The 18,345-nt window shown below is 42.8% G+C and overlaps 1 pseudogene; it reads left to right on the top strand.

The window, feature by feature from the left end:
* The first annotated feature begins 2,783 nt into the window (after positions 1 to 2,783).
* Positions 2,784 to 4,520, top strand: LOC132433475 (negative elongation factor D pseudogene; annotated as a pseudogene).
* The last annotated feature ends 13,825 nt before the right edge of the window (positions 4,521 to 18,345 follow it).

The following is an 18,345-nucleotide window of genomic DNA, read 5'->3' as shown; positions in this document are numbered from 1 at the left end:
CTGGACCAGGGCCCAAACCCGTGTCCCCTGCATTGTCAGGTAGATTCTTAACCACTGCACTACCAGGGAAGTCCCTTAAGGTATTTTTTGATGTAATTAAAATCCATATCAATTGACTTGAAGTAATAAGATTAGCCTAGATAATCCAATAACCCTGATCTAATTAACTAAGGCTTTAAGAGTAGAGATGAGGCTTCTCTGAAGAGAACAAATTCTGTCTGTGGAGAGCAGCTTCATCGGTGCCAAAGAGTGCCAGCCTGCCTTTTCTGACGGCTGCCCCAAGAACTTCAGACTTGCCTAGACAGTTCCCACAATCCTGTAAGCCAATTCCTTGCTGTAAATCTCTACTACACATCTCCTACTGGCTCAGTTTCTCTAGTTGATCCCTGATTGATAACACAGGGTAATTAATACTGATCTCTTAGAGTGAGCTGGAAATGTTCCTTTCTCTTCTGTATTTGGGAAGGGTTTAATTATTATTTTCATCTTAGTAGAATTTCCCAGCGAAGTCCTCTGCTTATGTGAACACTTATCAGATACGCTGTTCAATCTAAGAAATTTATTCTGCTGTAAGTGTTCATTTGATTTATCTCAAATATATCTGGGATGTCATTTCACATCAGTACTTATTGACCTACTTCCTAGTGTTTTCATTGCTGCCTTGTATTCCATGGCATAATACACGAGGCTTTTTAGTGTAGATCCTAACGACAAATCTTCCCAGCAGTGCGAGCGTGGGCTGCTCTTTTTCTTGTTTTTCAGGGACTGGGATAGACTGGATAAACCCAGGACTGAGGAGCTTGGGTTCTCTCTGTGCCCCTCCTGTTCTCCAAGGGCCACATCCCCTTGTAAGTTCTCAAGCCTTCTGTGTTTCCTTGGTTTTCTTCACTCTGTCTCATGTTATGTAAACCTTGACCTTTGGAATTTTGTTGAGGAAAAGCAAATGAAACAAACAAAACACAAATGCCCGGGACTGGAGTTGCCTGACCCTATTGCAGTCAGTTACCACAGGCATCCTCAGTGAACAGTAAATTTTCTCTGCTCATACTTACGGATTTCAGTGATAACAGAGTAGGTTCAGCTGCAGCAGAACTGAACAGCTGAACAGGAAGAGAGGCTTTATTATACAGAGAATATGTAATCTTCTGAGTCACAAATGGGGAATGAGCGTGTGTGTGTGTTATATATTTTTTTCTGTCTGCCAGCGCCTGGTAGGTGAAGTTAAGCAGGCTGTGTAGACTGTAGCTGATTCGGGAAACCAGATTCCATCTAAAGGGGGCAAGTCCTCCTCAGGTCCAGACAGTGGCTGTTCACCTGGGGGTTTAGGATCACTCATAACAGCTTTTATTTTTCACGTCAAAATTTGAATTTTAACATTGAGCCTCTTGATTTTTTTTTTTTTTTTTTTTTTTTTTGCGGTACGCGGGCCTCTCACTGTTGTGGCCTCTCCCGTTGCGGAGCACAGGCTCCGGACGCGCAGGCTCAGTAGTTGTGGCTCACAGGCCCAGCCGCTCCGCGGCATGTGGGATCTTCCCAGACCAGGGCACGAACCCGTGTCCCCTGCATCGGCAGGCGGACTCTCAACCACTGCGCCACCAGGGAAGCCCAAGCCTCTTGATTTTTAAATGTTGGCTGTAATTCAAGATTTTGCTTGAAAAAGAACATTTTACAATATAAACAAACTATGTGTTTGCTGCCTTCTGCCCACAATGGCCAATTTTCAGCCTCTCACTTAGTGATCTCATTAATTTCCTGGTTTCAGTGGTCTTCAAAGGGCAGTAGATTCATCCCGTCCAGAGTAGACTTGGGATCTTCTCCACTAAATCACTGTCTGCAGGGGACACTGCTCTGTCTCCCTGGATGGAGCCAGAAACCTGGTGGTCAGTGGCCTCACCCCCTCCCTCCCCACCAGCCCCCAACCTTCAATGGACCCTCAGTATCTCTCGGTGATGCTCACTCCTCCACCCCTCCCCCTCCCTCCCCCTACAGCCCACATCCACTATCAGCCTAATACCTGTCTTCCTACTGCCCCCTTGTCCCCAGTGGCTCCCTTCTCAGCCATTCTCCCTTGGCAGCCACAATCTCTTTCAAAGAAAATCATTTTATGTTAATTCTCTGCTTAAACTATTAGAAAATCTCACCTTTGTTCTTAGCTCAAAAACCAAAACCTTTCACTATACCTAGAGACAATTGCTTGGTCCATGTATAAGTGTTGAGATTATAGTTAAATGAATAAATATGTAGCAGGAAAAAAATTAATAAAATCAAGAAAGAGAAAATTCTAACTTGAATGGAAGATTCAATGAATGAAGAGGCGTAGCAATAGCATATAAAAATACAAGGCATTTGATCTTAGTCACTAATTTGGAGTCAAAATTTGTTTCAGAATTATTGCTTTTGATCTCTTGAGTGCCAAAGGTTAAAGGGACATGTGATTAGATTTTGACAGAATATATTAGTTGTCTGGAGAAAGTATAGTTTTTCCTAATTTTTAAAAAGAGTAATAATTTTATCTGAGTATACATGCAGCATGTGATCATTATAGAGAAGCATCTCAATTGGCCAGTGAAATCACCTCTGGGACATAGGACTCAAATTACAACAAAAGTAGACAGTAGAACTGTCCTCCTATTATCTACGCAGGAAAAGGCATATTCCTATCAAGAAAGATCAGTTTTAAGTACTAAAGCTTTGAAAAGAAGGGGGAACAGATCATAATCCTGTTTCTCTTCCTAAACAGGCAGCCAGGGTAGAGGACGGCGAGGGCCCTGACGGGCGTCAGCATGGACCTGGACCAGGTCGACTTCGGGAGCGCGGCAGAGTTGGGCGGCCAGCAGGAGGGGGGCGAGGCACAGGGAGAAGAGGACGCCCAGGTCCAGCAAGAATGCCTGCAGAAATTTTCTACCAGGGATTACATCATGGAACCCTCCATCTTTAACACTCTGATGAGGTATTTTCAGGCAGGAGGGTCTCCGGAGGAGGTGATCCGGCTCTTATCAGACAACTACACAGCTGTGGCCCAGACAGTCAACTTGCTGGCCCAGTGGCTCATTCAGACAGGGGTTGAACCAGTGCAGGTTCAGCAAACCGTGGAAAACCACTTGAAGACTTTATTGATGAAACAGTTCAACCCCCGCAAAGCAGATTCTATCTTTACTGAAGAAGGAGAGACCCCCGTTTGGCTTGAACAAATGATTGCACATTCCACGTGGAGAGATCTTGTTTACCAACTGACTGAAGCGCACCCAGACTGTTTGATGCTGAACTTCACGGTCAAGCTGATTTCCGATGCAGGATACCACGGGGAGATCACCGGCGTGGCGGCAGCCTGCCAGCAGTTGGAAGTGTTTTCTAGAGTTCTCTGTACCTCTCTGGCTACACTTTTGGATGGAGGAGAAGATAACCTTGCAGAAAATCTCCCTCAGTTTGCTAAGATGGTGTGCCATGGGGAGCACACGTACGTGGTGGCCCAGGTCCTGATGTCCGTGCTGGCCCAGGAAGGGCAGGGGGGCTTGGCCGTGCGCAGGATTGCACAGGAGGTGCAGCGCTTTGCCCAGGAGAGAGGCCACGATGCCAGTCGGATCTCTCTCGCACTGGGCACAGCTGCCTCCTACCCCCGGCTGTGTCAGGCCCTTGGGGCGATGTTGTCCAAGGGGGCCCTGAATCCGGCCGACGTCACTGTCCTTTTCAACCTGTTTACCAGCGTGGACCCGCCTCCAGTTGAACTCATCCGGGTGCCGGCCTTCCTGGACCTCTTCATGGACTCACTCTTTAAACCAGGGGCCAGGATCAACCCGGACCACAAGCACAAGTACATCCATATCTTAGCATATGCAGTGAGCGTGGTGGAGACCTGGAAGAAGGACAGGCGTGTGAGCGTCAATCAAGGCGAGCTGAAGTCAACGGCCAAAGCTGTTGAAACTGTTCACAGTTTGTGTTGCGCTGAGAACAAAGGGGCTTCTGAACTCGTGGCCGAGCTGAGCACCCTCTATAAGTGTATCAGGTTTCCAGCGGTGGCCATGGGTGTGCTCAAGTGGGTGCATTGGAGCGTATCAGAGCCGAAGTACTTCCAGCTGCAGACCCACTGCACCCCCGTGCACCTGGCGCTGCTGGACCACATCAGCGCCTGCCACCAGCTCCTGCACCCCCAGGTCCTGCAGCTGCTGGTGCAGCTCTTGGAGACGCAGCATTCCCAGCTGGACGCGATGGAGCAGCTCAAGCTGAAGAAGACTCTCCTGGACAGGCTGGTGCACCTGCTGAGCCAAGGCTACGTACTCCCTGTGGTCACTTACATCCGCAGGTGTCTGGAGAAGGGGGACACCGACGTTTCCCTCATTCGCTACTTTGTGACCGAGGTGCTGGATGTGATCGCACCTCCCTACACCTCTGACTTTGTGCAGCTTTTCCTCCCCATCCTGGAAAACGACAGCATCGCTGGCACCATTAAAATGGAAGGTGAACAGCACCCTGTGACGGAGTTTATAGCTCACTGCCGGTCTCACTTCGTGCTGGTGGACTGATACAGGCATCCTCCAGAGCTGGAGCAGAACATTCCAGGAGACCCACTGCGGAAAAACCCTTTCCAGAAGTCATCGATGAAGAGGCCCAGTCAGCATCCTGGCAATGGGCTCTGGAGGAGGAGGTGGAGAACTTTTGCAAAAAGGAAAATGTTAGCAATGCAAGTGGAGAACTACAATTAGGAACAGTCCCCTTTCCTTGTAAATCCAGGGCTACCCCTAAAATCCTGTTTTCGGTATTCATTTCCCCCAATATTGGAACTAGGTTCCCATTATCCTTCGTGATGTAGCCAACGGGCAGCCCCAGGGTGGTGGAAATTCAGAAAATGGGGCACTTAGATGAACTATTTTCAAAGTTGACTTAAGTTTTCTCACAAGACCTGAACAGTCAGTTCGTATTGCTGTGAATGCTTTCATTCTCCAAGAACAGATAAAAGCCTTTCTGTGGGTGAAACATGTAGATCCCAGTGTTATGTTGTTCTCGTAAATTAGACACTCGTCCTCAAAATAAAAAAATAAATAACTAAAAGTTTTCAAGGCATATGAAATAGCTGCTGTCACCCCAGAGTCAAGAGGCAGGATTAAGCGTAAGTCCGTCACCAGCGTGAGGGATTTTCCTACGTGCGTAACTGAGCACACACCACTGAACCCACACAGGCAAGTCTAAGTGTGAGACAGGCCGGGACCTGGGACCCTTTGCTGCAGGGCTCGCACCTGGACACACCTCTCCTCCAGCAACAAAATACAAAGAAACTATAAGGGGCTAAAAATCACTGCATGCGTATATCGTTGGGGCAAATTATGGACAACAAGATACAAAAAGACCGAAACCCCAACTGCCACTTCTGAAGAGCTGGGAGCAAAAACAGGGTGTCCGGAGCAAAAGCGGGGTACTGCGCATGCCCCCTGCACTCACCACCACCAAAGGGGCGGGCATACCCCTAAAGCAGCCCTCTGGCCTGACCCCTGGACACACCTCTACCTTCGCCCCATAGAAGGAACCATCTCGCCCCCTTGGGGAGCAAGCCAGTGAGCAGGGGAAACTTGTTCTCACTCCCTCCTGCTGCAGCAGGGGCCCCCATAAAGCCTTGCCTGAATTTCTTGTTCAGGCTTATTATCAATTTCTATTGACTGAGGAAACCAAGAACCCCAGTCGGTAACAAGGGCAGGTGAACAAAGACTTTCAAGGAAATATTTACTGTCTCTATTGTGAATTATCAGGAGACAATTACTCTATTTGATACTTGGAGAGATCTCGATGATGGGCAACAATGACACATTGAAATTAGAGTCATTGTAACCAATCCAGTGCTGGACAGTGGTCATCGAAATTTTAGTAATAAACATATTCTTGGTACTTTATATTATTTATTTATTTATTTTGCTGTAAGCATGTTACTTGGTAACATTTTTATTATAAATAATACTTATTATACTTGGAACTTCAATAACTTTAATGTCCTTTTTTTCCAATCAGAGACTTTCTAGAAAATAGAAAATTCAGTCATTTATTTATGAGCTTTTGAATGTGTTTCTATAACAATAAACTACATTTTCAGGACTTTTCTTAGGTAAAACTGTCTGGTGCTGAGAAGTTTATCTCTGAAATTCAAGCAGAGCCTCTGGGAGAGAAGACCTAGAGAAACACAACCATGGACCTATGTCAACAAGGGCTGGAAGCTGGTGACAACGTCACAAAGTCAGAAAGTTGGAGTCAGGGTGAATTAAGTAGAAATGAAATAATAAGCAAATTCATTGCCTCTTATCTTAGACACTATTCTTACACCTATAACCAAATCACAGAAACTCATTACTAATTCACTTTTAATTTTTAGGCCACACAGGCACATCTAGTTCACCGAGTAACTGGATTCCCCTGAACTACAATGCAAATCAATCTTCGGAGGATGGCATCAAAGACCTGAGCTTGGAAGAAATCATGAATTCAATACTACAAATTTTAGCCCAAGATACACAATATATGGACCATCTGCTACATCTTCAGGGCACAAAGAGACATGAAAAAGGCTTCCTAAACAACTCAGATGCTTCTCAGTCTGCAGGTATTCCATGGAATTATTAATATGATACTTTTCACTAATGTATTTAAACATGCACTGCTATTGCATGAGGGTCAAAGAACATGGAAATATACAGCATAAAATGCAAAAGTCACACTCCCCCTTCATCAGACATTTAATTTCATTTCCCTTTTGTAACCACAGTCACACTGTATGAGTGCCATTCAAACTCTCCTTCCATACCTGCACAATCATTTAAGTACATAATTTTTACATACACAAGATTATAATTTTGAAAACTTGAAATCTGTATAGAATTCTTAAAGTAGGTATAAAATACTTAGGCAATCTTCCAGTGATGAACAATAGGTTAAAAAAAGTAACATTAACTGTAATGTTACAATAAACATACCTTTCCATACAACTTTAACATCAGTGTGATTTTCACAATTCATATGCATGAACCATCTTACACCTATAGTTTTTTTTTTTGCGGTACGTGGGCCTCTCATTGCTGTGGCCTCTCCCGTTGCGGAGCACAGGCTCCGGACGCGCAGGCTCAGCGGCCATGGCTCACGGGCCCAGGCACTCCACGGCATGTGGGATCTTCCTGGACCAGGGCACGAACCCGTGTCCCCTGCATCGGCAGGCGGACTCTCAACCACTGCGCCACCAGGGAAGCCCATACCTATAGTTTTTGAACTTTCTGAAATGTGCTGACCTTCACCCACTATGGCTAAAATCAGACCTTGTTATCTCGTGTATTTCACAACAGAAATCTCAAACTCCAAATCCCTTTCCTTAACTTTTTTTCTCTTCATTCAGCAGTTTCATACTGTCCTTCCACAGCTTCAATGCACCTTATAGAGAACTTGTGATTTGATGCCTCAACTTTCTTCTATCTAGCAGCATCCTGCCGGCCACATTCAGCTCCTTAATGCCTGGATCATGTGGTTAATAACCTGAATTACCATCTTACCACAGTTGTCTTGCCCTTTTGCCTTCCACACACCTGACAAAGTCTCAGTCTTTCAGGAGTCTCAAAATGCCCCTGTCACAAGGCAGTTGAATGTCTGTTGGTAAAAATCAGCTTAAAAAATCACAGACAGGGCTTCCCTGGTGGCGCAGTGGTTGAGAGTCCGCTTGCCGATGCAGGGGACACGGGTTTGTGCACCGGTCCGGGAAGATCCCACATGCCGCGGAGCGGCTGGGCCCGTGAGCCATGGCCGCTGAGCCTGCGCGTCCGGAGCCTGTGTCCCACAACGGGAGAGTTCCACAGCAGTGAGAGGCCCGCGTACAGCAAAAAAAAAAAAAAAAAAAAAATCACAGACAGTGCGCCACAACTACTGAAGCCCACGCCCTAGACCTGTGCTCCACAGCAATAGAAGCCACCGCAATGAGAAGCCCATGCACCGCAACAAAGAGTAGCCCCCGCCCGCCACAACTAGAGAAAACCTGCGCACAGGAATGAAAACCCAAGGCAGCCATACATTAATTAAATTTTAAATTTTTTTTAAAAATCACAGACAATACAGAGAAAATAGGGCTTTCTGGTTGTCTGTATTGATGCCTCAGGAATGGGAGAGGGTCAAATGAGGTCAGGGTTTCTATTGTACGTATAAATTGGTTATTTAGAAGAGTACTTTTGCAGTTTATATGAAAGGCTCGATCAAGGTTATGAATACATTATTCTTCCATCCCTTGGTTTTTATCCCATCTTACATCCTTTTATCAACTTATGCCTTCAATTCAGGCTTCACCAAGGCATTTCTACTCACTCTTTCCTCTCAGTCTACAAATATATTCAAGTCTCTCTGGTCCTAAGAACAAAAACTCCTTGTCTTGCCTTGCCTGCTACCCTAACTCCTTGTATTCTCATATGACCTTCTTTTCCTTTTCACCTTTTTGTTCTTTAAATATATAAGTAAGACACTCCTTGTGGGGGGAAAAACACGAAGGTAGAGAAAACTCACCTGTGTGCGTGTCATCCAGCTATAATCCCATTAAAGTTTGGTTGCATTTCCTTCTAGGCTACTTTTGGTGAATATTTCAAACAACTTACATACATAGTCTACGTATAATTTGTTTCTTTTCTTTCAAATAAACTACAAATGTGGGACATTTTCAAATCATATAGTGCTTAAGACATTTTTATGGCTGCATAATGTATCACCTATAAATGCATATTTTTAACCTTTGTTTAAATCTCTCGATGGGAATTACTGAGTTCAAGAATAAATTGTTTAAAATTATTTTTCATGTAGCATTATAGAAAGGGTTTAAAAATTTGTCCTCTAACTAGTAATAGATGAAATCAGTCTTTTGTTTACTCTGTTATAATTTTAATAATCATTGACAATAACAGCCAAACTTCTTAAAAGATCTTCCACCAAATGTTTCCAACAATTAGGCGATAGGTACTTGTCTGGTTGCATCAAAATCACCTGAGAGGGGCCTCGTTCCTTCCAAGATGGCCCACACTCTGTCTATGGAGTGTGTATCTCCCTGAATAAACCTTCTTTCACTCTACTATGTCTTGCTCTTGAATTCTTGCCTGCACAAAGCCAAGAACCCACCCTTGGTGGCCATCCCAGGGATGCAGACATGACTTGGGATGTGACCATCCTCTCGCACCCCACTCTCTTTCCTGCAACATCTTTTCTGGCACCCAGTGCGGGGCCTCCAAGGCCATAATCTCGATCCGCCTACTGGGCTGTGGCTCCCCTCTGAAGGGTGGCTGGGACTTACCCTGAGCCACGTAGATTCGAGTAGCCCGCTAAGTGGCAGCTGACGTTGCCTGCAGGATCTGCCAGGATCTGGCAGTTCTCTGGCCGTGAAGAAGCGCACTGAGGCCAAGGCATTTCCCCCTCAGTCTTTCTCATTCTCCTATTGCTCTATCTCTCTGGACTTGAAAAGATCCACGCAGACGACCACCAAACATCCAAATTAAGACTGCGCGGCAAGTAATTGACAACTTGGTTGGGTCTAAAAGAACTCCTGCCAGGGGGCTTATCTGGTGGCGCAGTGGTCGAGAATCTGCCTGCCAATGCAGGGGACATGGGTTCGAGCCCTGGTCTGGGAGGATCTCACATGCCGCGGAGCGGCTGGGCCCGTGAGCCATGGCCGCTGAGCCTGCGCGTCTGGAGCCTGTGCTCCGCAAGTGGCCCCCGCTTGCCGCAACTAGAGAAAGCCCTCGCAGAGAAACGAAGACCCAGCACAGCCAAAAATAAAAAAAATAAAATAAATTTAAAAAAAAATCACCTGAGAGGGTATTCCCTGGTGGTCCAGTGGTTAGGATTCTGCGTTTTCACTGCTGAGGGCCCAGGAACTAAGATCCCTGCAAGCCGTAGGCGTGGCCCCCAAAAAATCACCCCAACTGAGTATGACGTGCAACAAAGTTGGGGAGCACCAGGTGACATTTACAATCCCTCATTTCTCTTATCCCATTTACTCCAATCCACTGAAGACCGATGTTGACTGCACTTCTGTTCTGAAATTGCAGTGGCACAGACGCTCACTGACTTTCACGTTGTCAAATCCACTGGACTCCTCCGTCCTTAACTTTGCAGCTCACTACCTCGAATATTCCCACTCCAACAATTCTTCAATCCTCCTCTCACCTTCCATTCCCCATGACACAAGTTTATATTCCATGCTCTCCTAACAGGACAATCATTTCCTTCCTTAGAGCTCCTTTTCATACTCACCTTGCAAAGCCACCACTCTCTAGATCCTCCATTCATTTCATATTGCACCTGAGCAGCTGAAAAGCACAGCCACACTGGTTGGTCTCATTTCAAATTTATGATCATAATGCTCAAGTGAACTCTCACTACTACACTACAGACCTACTATATTTCCCCAATCCATTCATTGTTCCATTCTCCTAGACACTGTCACCCCTTTTTTCTATCCTCCAACCACCAGCATCTCTTCCCTTTCTTCACTAGTGGCTAACGACCCTTTTAAAATCCTTTATAGAATAGAAGCAAAGAGAGGAAAAACTCATTCTCCCAGCACCAATTATACCAACCTACCCACGTGTGTACCTGAATACCCTGCCTGCTTAAAGCAACCCCCCTCCCTTCCAGCTACTGCACATTTCTTGGCTTCACAGACCTCACATGACTTGATTTCTCAGTATCATTGAAAAAACTGATCATTGCTTCTTTCTTGACATATTTTTTTCACTTACTTCTAGGAACCACTCTCTCCTAATTTGTTTCTTACTTCATTGCCCACACCTTGGACCTCCTTAATCCTTCTCCTTCTTTCTCCAAGTCTATGGCTGGAGAAAGCCATAGACTCCTCCCTGGCTCTCTCTCTCTCTTTTTTTTTTTTTTGGCCGTGTGGCATGGCATGCAAGATCTTAGTTCCCCGACCTGCGCCTCCTGCAGTGGAAGCGTGGAGTCTTTTTTTCTTTGTTTGTTTTCGTTTTCTATTTGCAGTATGCAGGGCTCTCACTGTTGTGGCCTCTCCCGTTGCAGAGCACAGGCTCCGGACGCGCAGGCTCAGTAGCCATGGCTCCCGGGTCCAGCAGCTCCGCGGCATGTGGGATCTTCCCGGACCAGGGCACGAACCCATACCCCCTGCATCGGCAGGCGGACTCTCAACCACTGCGCCACCAGGGAAGCCCAAGGAAGTGTGGAGTCTTAACCACCGTACCGCCAGGGAAGTCCCTGGCTCTCTTCTTACCATGCACTCACACCTATGATTTTGGCTATAAATACTACACATGAAAAGGAGGGAATAAAACTATCCTTATTTTCAGATGATTGTTTACTGCAAGACCAAAAGAATCACTAGAAAAACTACTACAAAATATTTTTAAATTCAGTAAGTATAATAAAAAAAAATTCAGTAAGTAAAAAGGATAAAATTATTATTCAATTATTATTCCCTATATACAAAAAACTAGTTTGGTAAAACATTAAAAGCGTTCACTTTTAGACCAAGAATAATTCATAGCTCCCCATTATTCCCACTTCTAGTTAACACTGTACTGGAGATCTTAGCAAGTACAATAATACAAGAAAAATAAATACAAGGTATAAGAATTCAGAAAGGAAGAAATATTGTTCTTATTAAGTTATGAGCACTTCTTATTTAAGGATCTTCAACCTCTGTCATACATGTTGCAAATCCTTTTTCCAGTCTATTATTTATCTTCTGACCTTTGCCATACAAAAATTCTGAATTCTTCTGTAGTCAAATCTTTCAATCTTTTCCATTATGAATTCTGAGTTTCTGTTTTGAAGGAAGAAGTTACTTCTACCTGTTTCAAATGTTTTTTTTTAAAATACTTTTATTGTTCTATAGATTGTATGTTGAATATAAACCCATCCAGAATTTAGTGTCTCACTGAGATTTTTTTTTTCAGATGGTTTTCCAAGTATGTTAGTATCATTTTGGAAATAAATCATTTTTCCACTTTGGATTGTCTAGTAGGAAGTAGATAAATCAAAATTAAAACACATTAATAGGAACTTCCCTGGAGGTCCAGCAGGCAAGACTCCACGCTTCCACTGCAGGGGGCACAGGTTCAATCCCTGGCTCGGGAACTAAGATCCCATCTCCTGCTTGGTACGGCCAAGATAAAAGAATAAACAAATATATTACAAAAATAAGATCTTGGCATTTACGGTGTGCATTCTATTTTTCCCTACGGTTTTTTAAAATTGACGTATAAGTAACATACATTATATTAGTTTCAAGTGTACAACATAATGATTCAATATTTCTATATATTGCAAAATAATCACCATAATAAGTCTAGTTAACGTCCGTCACCATACATTTCCCTGATGATTAGTGATGTTGAGCATCTTTTCATGTACATGTTGATCATTTGTTCTTCTTTGGAAAAAATTTCTATTCAGAACCTCTGCCATTTTTAAATTAGATTGTTTGGTTTTTTGCTATTGAGATGTATGAGTTCTTTATATTTTTTTGGATAATAACCCCTTATCAGTTACATGATTGCAAATATTTTCTCCTGTTTAGTAGGTTGCCTTTTCATCTTGTTGATGATTTTCTTTGCTGTGCTGAATGAAGCTTTTTAGTTTGATATAGTTCCATTTGTTTACTTTTGTTTTTGTTGCCTTTGCCTTTTGGTGTCAAATCCAAAAAGTCATCTCCATGACTGATGTCAGGGAGATTACTGCCCATGTTTTCTTCTAGGAGTTTTATTGTTTCAGATCTTAAGAGTCAAGTCCTTAATCCATTTTGGGTTGATTTTTGTGTATAGTATAAGATGGCGGTCCAGTTTCATTCTTCTGCATGTAGCTATCCAGTTTTCCTAACACCATTTATTGAAGAGACTGTCCCTTCCCCATTGTATATTCTTGACTCCTTTGTCAAAAATTAATTGGCATAAATTAATTAATATATGCATGGGTATATTTCTGGGCTCTCTACTCAGTTCCACTAATCCGTTTTTATGCCAATACCATACTGATTTGATTACTTCTACAATTTGACCTTCACTTCTACTTAATGGTTTTCTGCATTGTTATATTTTTCTATATAATATGCACCTTGCAGATACCTCAAATCCCATGTAAAAGAAAAATGGTTGATAAATCTCTCTCCCTGAATATACATATTTCATTATTACTCTACTTCCTACAACATAAAATTTAATCTTTTTTTCTGATGTAACCTGCAGCCTGCAAAGGGTGTAAATTTGCCTATTTAGGGCGCTGAGGACATTGGAGAAACAAATGGAGACTTCGGGCATGAGATGTGGGAGATATTTCAAAAGATAAAATTTGAGTCCCAAAAGTAAAAAGGAAGTTGTAAGGTAGGTGAAAAGATCTGGAAAAAAATGTTAGTGTGGTGAGTGAGATGGGCTAGGGACAGATCTCGAAGGTTCTTTTATGGCCTGTTAAAGGGTTTAAATTTAATCTGTAAGTAATGGGTGGCAGACATTAAAAAGTTTAAGTAGGAGAGTGATAGGCTTAGATAGACATTTTAGATCTATTACTCTAATATCCATATAGAGGATGAATTTGAGATAAAAGTGGAAGACAGAGATAAACTAGAAGGCTCTTAAGTAGTCCAGTAACAATATGATTAGGGCCCCCTTAAAAAAACAGAAGTCAGTAGCAGGAGGATGATAATAATAATAATGAGTAGTGAAGGGTAGAAGAATATGCCACTCCAAAATAAGGCTTGGGGAGTTTAGGACATGTCACCCCAAAACATGCTGCTTTGCCATTTTGGTTTTAAGCTGAAGCCACTTAAAAAGCAACAAATGCAGGCAGAGACTTTCTCTGAACTTCCCTTTTCTCCCTAAAGACAGATCCTCCAAAAGGAACCCAATTATCATAAATCCCCTCGCCAGGAATTTCAACAACAAGGGAAGTTTTTTGTTTGTTTTTTTTTTTTTGTGCAGCGAGGCATGCAGGATCCCTGACCAGGGATGGAACCCGAACCCCCTGCAGTGGAGGTGCGGAGTCTCAACCACTGGACTGCCAGGGAAGTCCCAAGATGGACTCATCACAAGAGAGAGACTAGAAGTTGACACCACACCCTGACAAACTTTGTCACAAACTGTCATAGCTCCCATCTATTCTTCTAAGGGCCGTTCATCTTTCCTAAAAATCTCTTCCCATAAGAAGTCTACATTCCCCTTCTCCTTTACCTATATTTTTTAAATTAATTTATTTGTCTGCACCGGGTCTTGGTTGCGGCACTCCGGATGTTCATTGCCGTGTGCTGATCTTCACTGCTGTGTGCAGGATCTTCGCTGCGGCATGCGAACTCTTAGTTGCGGCATGTGGGATATAGTTCCTTGACCAGGGGTCAAACCTGCACCCCCCTGCATTGGGAGCTCGGAGTCTTAACCACTGGGCCACCAGGGAAGTCCCTCCATTACCTATTAAAATGGTATTTAATCCTGGATTTTAAAGCCACCTCTTTAAGTTCCTCACTTTTCCTAGGTATCTCCCCAGGTATCCATGGGGTATACATGTTCATAAATTTGTTTGCTTTTCTCTTGTTAATCTGTCTTTTATTACAAGAGTCTCAGCTAAGAAATCAGAAAGGTAGAGGGAACATCATTTCCCCTTTTCCACAATAGTAAATAACAGCTAACATTCATTGAGTGCTTCCTCAATAAATGATACAGATACAGAAACTGAGGCCCTACATCAACTAGTAGGATTTGAACAGTCCTCTAGTCAGAAACTCCCGATTGAACTCAAAATGTGGGTAAAAAAGTAACCTGAAAAAAAAAAAAAACCTGAGATGCTTGTTATATGTACAAAATTCTAGTCACCACCTCCTCTTTTTCCAATATTCTAACTTACAGAGTTTGGAATTGGGTTATGGCATCTCAAATCGAATATTTAAAACAGCTTTATTGAGATATGATCCATGGACATACAATTTACCAATTTAAAGTGTACAATTCAATAATGAGGAATATATTACATCACTACTTTTTTTGGAATTTACATTTTTTACAGGCATCCTAGTTAATTCTATGTAAGTGTCCAAAGTGCAATATTTTGAGAAAAATTATCTTAACCACTATGCTCAGTGCCTCTTAAAAAAAAGTACATGTGGGGAATTCCCTGGTAGTCCAGTGGTTAGGACTCTGCGCTCCACTGCAGAGGGCATGGGTTTGATCCCTGGTCAGGAAACTAAGATACCACATGCCACGAGGTTCAGCCAAAAAAAAAAAAAAAAAAAAGTTCATGTGAACAAGCCCAGCACAGTACCTACACAGTAAAATGTAGACACTCAATACACATCGAATATGAATGTGCAGGCCTCAAACAACCATAAAAAGGAATGCAAACACCGAACTTCTACTTCATGTGAGACATTATGGTGAAAGATTAAAATCTGATATTCAGTGGAATCTAATATCCAATTTCTTTTGGATGATGAGATGACAGCATTTTATAGCAGAAAAATATTTTCTTCATAGTAGGGCTTGCTTTTATGTAGTGTAATTTTTAAATTCTTTCAATTTGCAATATTATGTAGTTCATGGCCCCCTTCATCAAAATCTGTATTAAAATATTTTTATTCATTTAGCATTTATTAAAATAGTTACTGAGCATCTTCCTATATAAGTGGCATGATGCTAGGTGCTAGATGAGCAAAGTAGACAAAAATCTTATTATCATGGCTTTCTCATGATTGAAGAGTCTATAGGGGGACTTCCCTGGTGGTCTGGTGGGTAAGAGTCCCCGCTCCCAATGCAGGGTGCCCTTGCTTGATCCCTGGTCGGGGAACTAGATCCCGCATGCCACAACTAAGAGTCTGCATGCAGCAACTAAAAGATCCCGCGTGCCGCAACTAAGACCCGAGCAGCCTAAATAATTTTTTTTTAAAGGGTTTATGGGGAGTACTTAATGTTAATCATTTGTACAGTTTTGTTTTTTTTTTTCCTTTTTTGGCCATGCCCTGTGGCTTGGCTCTCAGCAATGAAATCACTGGACCACCAGGGATTTCCTGTCCAGTTTCTTAATTTTCAACTTATCCTAGGCAATTATTATTTATCTTTACATTTTGGTCATAATCAGATGCCACAATTATATTAGCAACCTATGTTAGAAGATAAGTGGTCATCACAGAAAATTAAGCCATAAAAATGATATACTAACTGCTTTTTGAGTCCTCATTTTCCTGTGAAGAATCACATATGTAAAAATATTAAGTAAGATGAAATGCTTTTCTCTTGTTAATCTGTTTTATGTCGACTTAATTCTGGGACCCAGTCAGAGACCATAGGGTAGACGTAAAGTTTTCCCTTCCCTATAGCTATTTTATAGATAATGGAACTAGAAATCAGGTTAAATGAACTTGCCCAAGATCCAAATAGCTGGAATTATGGTAGCTCTGGAATTCAAACCCGGGTCTGACTAACCTCAAAACTAAAATCTGCCTTTCCAACTTCCCCAAAACCATACCGCACTACCTATAATTTGTAGAAGTGAGTATGGAAGAATGCGATCAATCTGAATTTTGTAAGAGGAAAACAGAATCCTAAAAACACTAGCTATCTACCGTGACCATAGAATCTTCATCTTTTTTAGTTATAACCTTTGACGTTTTGGAGAACACCCGTCATCCTTAACATAAAGATCTTAAGGAAAAATAATAATGCCTTTAAAAGCAGTGAGTATGAAACAAATTATGTGTTCAAGGAGTAGGCAATAAATACAAGTAGAGAAAAAATGCAAGTAGAGGAAAAGTGTAGAAAAAAGAGAAATAGAACCTAGAATAGATGAGGACATGGGTGAAATGGGAGTCCTTAAAACAAAATAGACCAATTGTCACGGCCAAGAGGAGCCTTGGGAGGCATAATGACTAAATGTAATGTGGTATCCTGGACGGGATTCTGGAAGAGAAAAGGAAAATAGAGTTGAGCCCTCCTGCCCCTAGGCAGCCGGCAGCCGGAAAGCGGAACCTAGACACGGGAGCCCCTGCTTCCGGCCGGCGCGCCGGTGCAGCACCAGCGGCGCAAGGCTCTGCGGGGCTCGGGAGAGCCTGCAATTGGTAGGCGTCCCCCCAGGCTGGCTGCCGCGGCTTGAGGAGGCGTTTTCGCCTCGATGGCGATCACTCGTGGGCTCCCGAGGACACCTGGATGGGCACCCACCCTAAATACTTAAAAATGATGGAATTAGATGTAGGCGATGCCGTCCAAGTGTATAGCATTCTTTGTTTACTAGGACCCCATGGAGAGTAAACACTGGCACAAAGTAAACGGTGTTTAATTACCCGACCGGCAGTTCAATCTGACTTGTCGGTACCGAGACAGGAGGTTACAGACTGTGGTGCCTACACCCATCGGTGCTACGCTCAACCATTACAGATTCTTTCTCTTAGAAGATGGCATCTGTACTTACGATGCTTAATTTATTCATAAAAGGTGGAATTTGAGACCCATCAGACTGCTTTGCTTCATCTTTTACCTGGAAGATAGTCAGGGTTGACTTAGCTGCTCCCATTCCCCAAGTTTTCTTGCTGAAAAATAAAACTTTTCCAGATAGAAGTGGGTTTTTTTTTTCTTTTTTTTTTTTTTTGGTCAAAAATATAGGGTAGTTGCTCTAGAATGTTCTCATCTGGAGACAGTTTAATTACAGTTGTATACAAATTTATGCCTAGGATATGTTCGGAGGGGTGGAAGACACATGTTTCTTCTATCAACCCACACTCATAGCTTTCTCTTTGTTCATTGCTGCCACTGCTACGTCATTGTTGAGACTGCTACCTGTTTCCCTTACTTAACCCTCCCAGTGCCTTTTGGCCCTTCAGCTAGCCTGGAATGGCATTACATACACACTTTGACACCTGGAGGGTTTACTTCAGCTGCTTTTTCATCTCCAGGAGAAAGTAAAGCTTTTCTTTCAATTGATTTTCATTCCAATTACTGTTACATCCCTCTTCAGTTGACTTTAAGTCAAAACTAAAAATATGCTCTTCCAGAGTGTAAACTTACAAGTCTAGATTAATAGGGACCAAAGAAGTTCTACCTACCAGAGCACTGGGCCTTCCTTTCCATGCTTATTGCCACCACCCTTATTATATTGTAGGTAGGATATTATGAGAGATAATGAAGGACAGTATAAGCCTTGAAAACAGCTTTATTAAGTAGATCCAGTGATGCAACTTTTGTCAATTCCTCGCAATTAAGTAAGTTGTCTAAAGTATAAAAAAATTACATGCACAAAGATGTTCCAAGTGGCATTGGTTGGAAGATCCTGAATTACAAGCCACTTAAAAGTTTAGGGCAGGTTTCAGCAAATTTTTTCTGTAAGGGGCCAGAAAGTAAATATTTTAGCCTTTGC

The sequence above is a fragment of the Delphinus delphis genome, chromosome 11 (genome assembly GCF_949987515.2).
Source record: "Delphinus delphis chromosome 11, mDelDel1.2, whole genome shotgun sequence".
NCBI classification, from domain to species: domain Eukaryota; kingdom Metazoa; phylum Chordata; class Mammalia; order Artiodactyla; family Delphinidae; genus Delphinus; species Delphinus delphis.
Note: the sequence above shows the minus strand (reverse complement) of the source record. Positions and strands in the feature narration are given on the sequence as shown.